The following is an 11,879-nucleotide window of genomic DNA, read 5'->3' as shown; positions in this document are numbered from 1 at the left end:
CTCAACAAGCTAAAGTTGATCAAGCTTTGCCTTATGGTTTGTTACAACCATTTCCAATACCTCAACAGATTTGGGAGGATGTTGATCTCCTGGCAAGCGTACCAAAAATCAACTATAGTATAATAATTTTAAGTAAGAGTGTCAAATCTACGAGGAACAGATTCAATTAAAATAGATAATTATCTCAATTAGCATATGTACAAAGATTTTAATTTGAGTTATCATTGACTATTGCATAAAAATAATATAGTAAAAGCGGAAAAGTTTAGAAAAATTCAGTAAAAGAAACTAGGATTGAATTTCATCTATCTCCCTTTTTTGTAATCTGGATGAATATAATACATAACATCTGAAAATACCAATATTGATGCAACACCCAAAAATCATTTATATTGATTCCTCGTGTATAAAATTCATAAGATTAGTTCCCTGAATATTGATTCCTCACATATTCAGCAAATTATCCAGCATTATGGTCGAGTGTTATAAGCAATTGATATATTGAGATCTATTTCTAACATCACACTATATTAAGTATCGTTTTTCAAATCAGATTTTCAAAAATACTTTCCAGTCAGATCTAAAAATCAAAATCAAGACATCTATTGATCAGATAGATTCAAGCATTAAGAACAGAACAATAATACTAATATTGAGTAGAAACAGAAAGGCTATATATAAATATCACCAAAGTACATCCAAGTTCGAGTCGATTATATTCAATCCCAAGGAAAGAGATTAGTCACTCATGGTAGCCATCAAAATCCTAAGAGCTAAAGAAGAAGAAGAAGAAAATTGATGAACGGTGTTCTCTGCTTCGTGATTGCAGCTCTCCAGATATGTTTATTCTCCAAAAACCAGCCCACTTCACTCTCTGATTCCAGGAACATATATACTCCACAAACATCTCACTTAAGCCACTTGAATCTCACTTGGGCGAGATAGAGTACTTCATGCTAAAGAAAGGCTCTTGCTTAGGCGACCACATTCTTGCATGGGCGAGAATTGTAAAACTACATGGGCTTCTTCGCGAACTCTCGCTTAGGCGAGAGCATGCTCGCTTGAGCGAGAATGGCGGCAAGTGTCTTGCTTAGGTGAGATGGCTTTAGCTTGAGTGAGATTGTTCTAGCTTGGGCGAGAGTCCTTTGCTTTGAGCGACCTGTTGCACAAATTCTTCCATTTCTTCTCTGTTTCTTGATTTATCTTTTCCTCTTCTTTAGTTCTTTCCTCCTTTACTTTAATTTACCTGAAAAATACAAAAAATAGGGATCAAATGATTTCTTTAAGTAAAAACTTGGAGGCATGTGATTGAAGCTCATTTTTCCTAGATTTAGGGAGAATCAACATGATATAAACACAAATTACAAACAGAAGTGCCAACATTTCATATGAAAATTACTTATCTTTGGCACTTATCAGAGGACATACCCATGGATTTCATTATAAATCTTCCTCCTTCACATGGTTTTTCTACTATTCTGGTGGTAATTGATAGGCTCTTTAAGTTTGGGCATTTCATTTGAACCCACTTTGGCGATGAGCTCTACATATCATCCCCAAAGTGACGGACAAACTGAGGTACTTAACAAGACATTAGAGATGTATTTGAGGTGTTGTGTTTTTGAAAACCTCAAGCTTTGGTACTTTATGCTTCCTTGGGCACAATTTTAATACAACTCTTCCTATCACCACAGCATAAGAATGAGTCCCTTTAAAGTTGTATTTGGTAGGGAGCCTCCCTCGATTATTCCTTATGAAGTCAATTCTACATACCCTCCTACTATTCAAGCGTCCTTAACCACTATTAACAAATTGTTGCAAAAGCTCAAAAGCAACTTAAAGATGGCTCAAAATTATATGAAACTGCAAGCAGATAAGAAAAGGAGAGAATTTCAACTGCAAATTGGTGATCTAGCATTAGTGAAATTGCAGCCATATAGACAACATTTGGTGGCTCTTAGAAAGAATAAAAAACTAGGCATGAGGTTCTTTGGACCATTTGAAGTAGTAGAGAAGATAGGTTCAGTGGCTTACAAGTTAAGGCTTCCTGATACAACCCGAATTCATCCTATTTTCCACATTTCCTTCTCAAAAGGTTTGTGGGAACCCAGTCTAAACAATATGTACCTTTACCCTTGACCACCAATGAGTTTGGACCTGTCTTAAGTCCAATGAAAGTGCTGGATAAAAGAGTTATAGGGCGTAATTCCACTAAAATACAACAGGTGTTGGTGCATTGACAATCTACTGAACCTAATGAAGCTACTTGGGAAGATCTTGATGAATTTCAACAAGCTTATTCTCAATTCAACCTTGAGGGCAAGGTTGTTGTTAAAGGGAAAGGTATTGTAACAAGCAGAATGGAGAAAACAGGTTGTGCAGGAAATTTGGGTTGAAAGGATTGGACAAGTGGAAGAGGATCCGCAAAAGAAAGACACGAGGAGAAGCACGAGGCCACGCAAAGAGAATGTGCTTTTAATGGATTTTGATCATTGAGAGAGGTATGTTTTTGGGTATGAACCTTCTCTCTAATCACTTTTTCTTTATCTGTCGAATATTCCTTCTCTCTTTGAAATTTTGTTACCTTACCTCATCTTTTCATTCTCTTCAGGTAGATCCTTCGAGAATTAGTTGGGATTCCCAAATTTCCATTGCCTTGAGTTGAAATTCCTTTTCCATTTTTGTCGTAATCAAAACTCATAGTATTGTCGTTTTAGTAAATTCGTAATTTCATAGTTCCACTATTTCAGTCGCCTAACCATCGCATTTTGTTTTCACTTTTTGTCCTAGTAGCATCATTTGTTTTTGAGAAATGATATTCTAACAAAGTTTTCCCTGACAAAGTTGACAAAGTCTACGTGTTAGGTATATGAAAAACACGTTTTTAATTTTTGAATAAAGATAGCATAGGGGTTTTATGTAATTTTACTCCCTTTTTTTAAGAATGGCGGTTTCATTCTCCATTCTAATTTCACTTCTTCGCTGCACTTCTCTTATCCACTCTTGTTCTTCATTCCACAATTGTGTTCCCATCTTCTTCACTCCACAACTTCCTTGCATTCTTCTTCTTCATTTTATCATGCAAAAGCAGGAACGATTTCTTCCACATGGACCGTCACAATGATTAGGGTTTATTCTGTCACGCCTTAAGTCGTGGGCATCATTCTCTATTCCACAACATTTGTTCCATCTCATTGTGTCCATGGCTTTCAAAATCATAATTTAATTCACATGGCTCGCATGGGTATGTGGAAGTCTACAAATTGAAACAATTCTGAGTTTGACCATGCTATGATATGTGAATGATGTGGACAAGGTAGAACATGATATTTTCAATTTCTAAGTACCAAACACATTGTCCATAAGTCGCAAACGTAGTTCCAATTTTTGCAGAAAATATCAGGCACATCAAAATGCATAATTTTATTCACCTAGGTTACATGGTATGTGAAACTCTACAAATTGAGATAGTTCTTCATTTCCCCAGGTTGTTATATATAAATGATGTGGATAAGATAAAACATGATATTTTTAATTTTTAAGTACCAAACACATTGTCCTTAAGTGACAAACGTAGTTCAACTTTCTGCACACAATGTCAAGCACATTAAAATGCCCAATTTAATTCACCTGGCTCGCATGGGTATGTGGAACTCTACAAATTGAGACAGTTTTGGGTTTGACCCTGTTGTGATATATACATGATGTGGACAAGGTAGAACATGATATTTTCAATTTCTAAGTACCAAACACATTGTCCTTAAATGGCAGACGTAGTTCAAATTTTTGCACATGGTATTAGGCAAATCAAAATCATAATTTAATTCACCTGGCTCGCATGGGTATGTGGAACTCTACAAATTGAGACTGTAACGTCCTAGCCAGAAATTACTATTTAAAAATAAATAAGAAATAAGATTTATAAAACATCGCATTTATTCTCGTAATTTCCCAAAAACGCAGGAAAATTAAAAGTTCAACATCGCTTTCGTAGTAATTAAAATCGTACTATTCAGTCATTACAAAAGAAAATTATAATAAAACTGAGTGAATAATCCCGTCGTGATCCCCACTTCGTCTCTATGTATCCGCCTGCTCACCTGTATTAGCATCTGCTCCCATGTAACAAGTTACATGATCATCGCTACACACACACAGATAGGGTGAGCTCATTTAAATAAAACCAAACAAATATAATATTAAATTCAACGTCGCGACATTAAAACCCCGAGTTAGTATTCTTCTTCCTTTTTCCTTTACTCTCCACTTCCAGTACTTGCATTTAGACATCTATCATTTCTATACCCTTTAGGTGAGAACAATGATCGATCTTTGTTGCACGAGTGTCTACTCGCCCCTCCGACTACAGGCCACCACCTGATAGTCCATACGTGGGAATAACCTTGTCACAGCATCTCATTGTGACACCAAGTGGAGCTCCTCGAAACAAACATAAAGTTTGTAGCTGTTCCAGGCTACCAAAACTCTATCAGAATACTCTGAAGAGGGCAATCACCCGAACCTCGCCGTACGAGCCACAACTCGCACACTCCACTGGACTTCCTAAACCACCAGGCTACAACCTAGAGTGGTCACGTGTTACTCCAATACGAGTTACACTCGTCACTGGACCCCCAGCCAAAGCCTCGGATCATGAACATCACCTAAAGCTGTGTAGAAACCACTCCTCGCGCACAATCACTAAACCAAAACCGCTTGTGCGTATCTCACGTCGCCAGGCAAACACACCGCCACACGCCACGCGCCTGCATCATCATCACTGCAATGTCACCGCCCGACGAACTCCACCACGCCGCCGGGCGCCACTCGCCGCCACCGCCTGGCACACCTGTCTCGCGCCGCCAGGCGCCACTGCACCTTCAGGATCTCTGCTATACCATACCGCCTGGCGGAACTCCCCCTACCGCTAGGCGCAAAGCGTCAACAATGGCCATTACCACTGATTTGTGTTCCGTCCGCCTGGCGGCTCGCTCTCGCCGTCAGGCGCCATACCAGTAGCGTAGTGCTACTAGTTTTTGGCACTTAAAACAGATCCCAATGGATCTTAAATCATACCACACACCAACTTATAGAACAATTAGGACACACCAAGCATAGTTCTATTACTAGAATATCATACACACCCTTTTTTTTATTTCATCAATTAATCATGCCAACATTTAAATTTGGTTAAGCATACACAAAGCTTACAGGAATCTATAAGGCAGCAGCCGATTAAGCATATAATGTAATCCAATTAAAAACACAAATATCTTAATATAAACCAGGAATCCATTCCAAACACCAATCAACATTATATCGGTTCCCATCCAACTTTACGTAAATATTAAACCTAGTATTTTAATCTATTACAAGTTTTCATCCATTTACTTTACGTTTTATATATATATATATATATATATATATATATATATATATATATATATATATATATATATACTTTAATAAATAAAACCAACGTATTAATAATACTTGTTAACATATGTATTCATATGTTAATTTATATACAAATTAAATTGCTATAGCCAATAATTTATGTACATTATTTTAGGATAACAATAATGAATATAATAAAGGAGAATAATGAATTCTCCTTTCCTATCTAAAGTAAAAATTTGTTGAAAAAACCATATGTATATATAATTTTTGTGTGAAGAAAGCAAAGGTGAGAGACAGAAACATGTAGAACTATTATTACTGGTGTTATTATTAGTAAATATTAAGACCAAAATGGTTAACTAGTTGTACCGGTAGATAGAAACTTAAACATTATTACAAATATGGAATGAATTTGGAATATATAATAAAATAGAAGGATAAAATATAATGATTAAACTATAATACATAATATATAAGGATAAGAAATTCTTACATTAACTCTATTTCCAGAAACTGAATTAGTTGGTGAATTTGCAAAGAGTCTTCGTCCTTTTCCTTCTTCACGTATTGCTGTATAATAAAGATGAAAAGGCATTGATGATTAAATTAGAGTCCCAAGAGAGAGAAAATTCCAAATAAAGTTCAAGCTTTCTTTGCGTTTGACATCAATGCTTCTTCTGCTACGCTCAAACACAAAGCCAATGTTCAAGGAAAGAAAGTTTGCATGTGTGAACTTTGTTTTCCAACATCAGACACAGACAAAGATATATGGAAGGTTATGAATGTAACTATAATTCGAATGTTTTCTCTGTACAAATGACATAATACACAAAAATAAATATTGTTTTTTAAATTTTACAGTTAAAAAATAATATCTTAATTGTGTCATCTATTCTTACTGCATTTATATATATATATATATATATATATATATATATATATATATATATATATATATATATATATATATATATATAAGGTTATGAATGTAACTATAATTCGAATGTTTTCTCTGTACAAATGATATAATACACAAAAATAAATATTGTTTTTTAAATTTTACAGTTAAAAAATAATATCTTAATTGTGTCATCTATTCTTACTACATTTATATATATATATATATATATATATATACACTAATGTTAGAACAGATGTTGAAAGTATTTGTTTTAAAAGGAGATGCCTATTTTGGAGACAACACACTTGAAATACAAAATATTTATCATAGCAACATATATACAGTTTTTAACATGGGGAGTGATGTTAAATAGGAAGTCTATCAAAGATAATTTAATTAGAAGGGAATCACATTATACAAAACAGAGCATGTGAAATGTTATGAATGTAACTATAATTCGAATGTTTTCTCTGTACAAATGACATAATACACAAAAATAAATATTGTTTTCTAAATTTTACAGTTAAAAAATAATATCTTAATTGTGTCATCTATTCTTACTGCATATATATATATATATATATATATATATATATATATATATATATATATATTAATATTTAATTGTGAATTTTAAATATTAACAATAATTGAATGATATATAATTAAGATTACCAGAAATTTTTTTTAGAAGATGACAAAATGAAGTAATACTCGATAGAGATTTTAAAAGATTAAAAAGATCTATCTCATATTAAAAATCATGCATATTTGAATGTTAGAATTTTTGATAAATTTGACTGATTTTGTATTTCATGAAACAATTTCCCTGATGTGGGACTTTTTTCTATTTACATTAAAATGATAAATGAAATAAGAAAATAGTCCTTTTTCCAAGTGATCCCAACCATTTATTCATTGTGCATGTTGCTTTCATCTCACTTCTCATTTAACCACATATAAACAACTAAAAAACCATTATCTTCTTACACAGAAATGAAAGTTCAAAATACTCATTTTTTCTTTCATGAAAAATTAATTAATCAGTTCATTCCCACTGATTAAATAAATTAAGTTATATGTTCGCTGATGAAATGATTCAAAACATCATTTTTTTTTCTCATTCATAGGAAATGCCAATATTGAGAATAAAAAGATGGGTTCCACTACTACTACCAATTTCTAAGAAAAGTACTATATATATATTATACAGTTTGTTTTTGCATAGCTTCACTGAATTAATAAAGCTTAAAATAGAAAAAAGTGGAAACTATCTAAATTCAAGAAAGTGTTCAAAGACATCATATAATCTAGATGAACTGTTTTACCAAACACGTCATAACAGTCATAGCAATAATTATAATAATAGGATGTAACAAAAATGATTATTATATTGAAATGATGCTTTTAAAATCACAATAGTTAATTATGGTGTTAAACCTTCTTCAGTATATGGTTTCTGCCTTCTAAGTAGAAGCAGTAAAAGACAAGGCATTGAATCTATGCATAAAAATCTCATAGTTCATGAAATGGATATTGCAAACATAGAGGAGCTGAAGCCTTTCATGTCAAGATCTTTAATGTCTTGTTGAAGAACTTTGTTTCTTCTCTTGCTTTGTTTATGGGGTTGTTATCTTTAGTGTATTCTCTAACTTTTTGGCTGGCCTCATATAAATTATATACCCCAATATATTTTGGAGTTGGTGTGGATGTTTTGAGTGTCCTTCAATACATTTCCCATGTGCTTCTCTATTGTTTCATCCCTAACATAATTTTCAAAACGTTAACCAGATAAGATAAGTATCTTACTATCTCCCCCATGTGCTCACTCACCTTCTATGTTAAACAAATTCTCATACTTTCAAGTATGAGTATTGTTCGATCCAAAGTCTAACGAGATATTATTGGATATAGTAGAGTAAACATTCAAATATGAATATAAATCTCACTTATTTTCTTTAAGGTTTTGAATAGAAATCGATGTTAATTCTGATGTTAATTAGGCTTAGATCACAAATGTGATTTCTCTTTAATGAACCACTTTTCTTTCCTTTTTTCCTTGTTTTCATTTTCTCCTATCTGATAGTACTTTCAGAGATAGTGAAACTCATTGCTACCACCACTACTGTAGTAGCATTTAACATGGTACACATGCATGCAAGGACTTGGAAAATGCATGAGAGTGTTATTATTAGTGGGATTGGTCCTAACATGAAGGCTAGTATAACATCCTAGACAAAAGAACATCCAATAAAGAATAAATGGGCAATTAATGTGAGGTAGTTGACAATACCAAAATCTGTAAAACAAGGAGAATCCACTAAAGTACTCACCAAGTATCCCTTTATTGCAAGGCGTAAGCAACTTCGTGAACCATGCCAACGAACATTGTACCAACTATTTAATTTTTAGAAGTCAATAATAAGCGTAAATAAATGGTGGACTATTATGTCTCTATCTTTTTATAACAGATACATTAAGAACATAATGAGAAATATAATATTCATGCATTTCTTTCATCAATCCAAATGTAGATAGGTTTTTCCTCATTGTTTTCTAAGCTATGCTAGGATGATATATATGCAGATTCTGCAGAAAGTTATAGGCCTATGTCCTTCATATTCTCTGTTTTTTTCAGAAGTTTTATTCTACATTAGTGATCTTCATTGTTCTTTCTTCCCTTTTTCTAACTCCTAGGTGAAGTTATTGTAGCAAAAAATCAAGCACTTTCAGCTTTGTATAGAGTTTCAGGCTAGGGTAATATGAGTTCATACTAGATAATAGGCAAATGTTGTTAAAATGTTGTTGTGCATCAATAAATAATTTTGAAAATAACTATAGGTAAATCTAATTTCTTCAAGAAATATTGCTGTGCATTAATTTGTAATTAATATTTCTTGCAAATTTAAGAGATTATAAATATTTTTTATACAATATATATTACAGACAGGAGGAATAGGCAAAAAAGTGTGATAGGATAATTGATCTATGCATTAGTTACTCGCGAACAAACTCACAAATTCGATGGTGTTCTTGAATCTCTTAAACAAGCTAGAATATCCCTACAACACAAAAATATTTTATTGGAAAGCTACTGTGCAAATCCTTAATAATCAATTACGATTGGAGATGAAAAAAGAGTTGAACAAAGAAATGACAAAGCAGAAAAAACTTTTTCAGTTTTCTCCATGTTCGTGAATGCTTTGCTCACAGTTTAGCAATTGAGTAAAGAATCATAAAAAAACATATATGAAAGGTTGAGTAGCAGAAAAGAAGTTGAAGATGATGATAGTTAGAAAATAAAAATGAACAGACCTCATCTATGATGCAAAACAAAGACTGAAACTGATAATTAAAGAAAGTACCGGAAGAGCAAAAGTTGAACGCACTCCGATTGAACGCACAAAAATTGAACGCACTCCGATTGAACGCACGAAAAGAGGAGCACGAAAATTGAACGCAATGGCAAATCTGAACGCACTCCGATTGTATGGCACGGTTACTTGGCAAAATCGCACGTAGTGACAAAATCAAAAAGAGAAATGAAATTAGAGTAAAATCGAAAGCAAAAATCGAACGAAATAGCAAATGAAATGAAAACGAAAGTGAGATTGGAATGCTGGAAGACGAAATCGAGAGATCGAGACAAATCGAAAGACGAAATAGGGAAAGACGAAATAGGGAGATGAAGTATGAAAACGAAATTGGAAGTAAGGGAGAGTAATATTTGTTACCTCAAGCGGCGGTGGAGGAAGTTTCCATGAAAGAACGGTGGAGAACGATGTGCAGCGGTGGTGGAGGACGGTGGAGAGTGGAGAACGATCTTCTCCTCTGAGAAACGACCACGCTACAAAAGAAAGTTGCAGCTCTGAGACAGTGAAGAAGTGAGCAAGAATGATGGAAGATGTGCGACGGCGGCAGAGGACGGTGGAGACACGACCACGACAAAGGAAAGCAACACCGCACTGAGACAACACTGCACTGATACACTACTGATTCTAAAACATTAAAATTTACAAAAGAAAAAGAAAATAAAAAAATTAATTAAAATTTAAATTTTACGAGAGTTTTTAAAAAACCCGGTACTTAATTAGAATTTTTAAAACCTCCGGTATATTATATCTTAATGAAGGTTATTATAACCCCAACTAATTAATCCCTTCTAAAATTAAATATTTTTGTAGTGCGTAAAGCACTTTGATTTATTATATAACATAAATCTTAATATAATATATATAAAACCCGCAAGCACACTTTGCAACATAATTCTTGTGTCCGTAATATATGCTACAGAACATCACATATGGAACCCAATTCACGTGTGGTTTCAAGCAAAAGAATTTCTACCCAAAGAACAAGGCCTTTATGTTTGGTTTCCACTCAAAAAAATCAAGGAAAGGGAAAAGTAATATTATATGTGGGTTCATGGTACCACCAGAATTCAAGCTTAACGTTTGATTTAAAAGTGGTAAAAAGAAAAGAGACCACAAATTAGCGTTACTAAAAGTGAGCACGAAACTTTAATTCTTGATCAGCAAAACATGAGAACAGCCATCTACAGACCAACCCGAGATTACTATGCTAACGTGAAAGGATTGAAACCCAAAATTTACTAGTGCAAAACCTAGGACCCATACTTAGATTGTGCCCTCAAGAAAACTATGAAAATTCCAGTGCAAGTCCTTGATTTCCCACAGAAAGATGAAACGTGTGACGCAAAGATAAGAAGGAAAAACAAAAAGGCAAGGAAGAAAGACCCATGCATGGTTACCAAAATGCTTAAACACCAGAGATGCACGTCCCCACCTACGGCGATGCACTTTAATCATGAGAATGCAAAACAAAGCGCATGCGATAAGAAATTCCAAAGAGAACAGACCAGATGTACTGCAACCGCAACCAGAGAAAAAAAAGAGAGGAAGAAAACACATATCCATATTCAGATGAAGCGATGAAGGAGCATAAACAAAAAAAAAATGAATAAATAAATAAAGAAGCACCAAAAAGGGTACTATAATATATGAACGGAAAAGAAGTTGTACTCCTCGCATAGACGTGAAACAACGAGACCCGAAGGAACCTTATCCAATGTCTACACCTATTCACCGAAAGGCCACACAATAACAAGTATGCATCACGCACGTCCCAAAAGGTTCAAGAATAACCAACCGACCCACAAGTAAAAGGGTTTTCTGAACCCAATAGCCAAAGTAACATCAGAGAAATTAACGAGAGAAATTAACGAAACCATGCATCAAACCACAACCAAATAAAAGACAATGCTCAGCTTTCCCTAGTCTGGATTCTTGCTCGAGAAAAACTAAACTCTGTCTTTGATATTGGCACCGTGAACCCCGCAACTGATCTCAGTCTCTCTGCAACTAACCTCCCAAGGCAACCCCCGCGTCCTGATTTCTCCCTCTCCCTCTATTCACAATTTCCAGCTTCGAAAGTTTCTCTCTCTCACCCTAATTCTCTTTTAATTATGCCTTAAAATGTCTTAATGGAGGCAAAAAGGAAAATGGCTTTTAAATGGGGTTTTATTGGCATTCAAAGAATAGTTTTTCCAACCCTTTGG

At 34.0% G+C, this 11,879-nt stretch overlaps 1 long non-coding RNA gene across 2 annotated transcripts; it reads right to left on the bottom strand.

Moving 5' to 3' along the window:
* Nucleotides 1-3,918: 3,918 nt before the first annotated feature.
* LOC114182133 (uncharacterized) lies at nt 3,919-11,854 on the bottom strand. 2 transcript variants are annotated; one of them, XR_003604035.2, is made up of 6 exons: nt 10,036-11,854; nt 9,667-9,803; nt 9,319-9,363; nt 8,635-8,698; nt 5,894-5,970; nt 3,919-4,144 (listed from the first exon to the last, which is right to left on the bottom strand). It is a non-coding gene; the product is annotated as an uncharacterized LOC114182133 (long non-coding RNA). The 2 variants fall into 2 exon arrangements; XR_003604034.2 differs by lacking the exon at nt 9,319-9,363 and having other exon boundaries at nt 10,036-11,800.
* Nucleotides 11,855-11,879: the final 25 nt, after the last annotated feature.

The sequence above is a fragment of the Vigna unguiculata genome, chromosome 4, assembly GCF_037176805.1.
Source record: "Vigna unguiculata cultivar grain cowpea cultivar isolate G323 ecotype 2 chromosome 4, ASM3717680v1, whole genome shotgun sequence".
Taxonomy (NCBI): domain Eukaryota; kingdom Viridiplantae; phylum Streptophyta; class Magnoliopsida; order Fabales; family Fabaceae; genus Vigna; species Vigna unguiculata.
The sequence above is the reverse complement of the archived record's forward strand: the minus strand, read 5'-3'. Positions and strand labels throughout refer to the sequence as shown.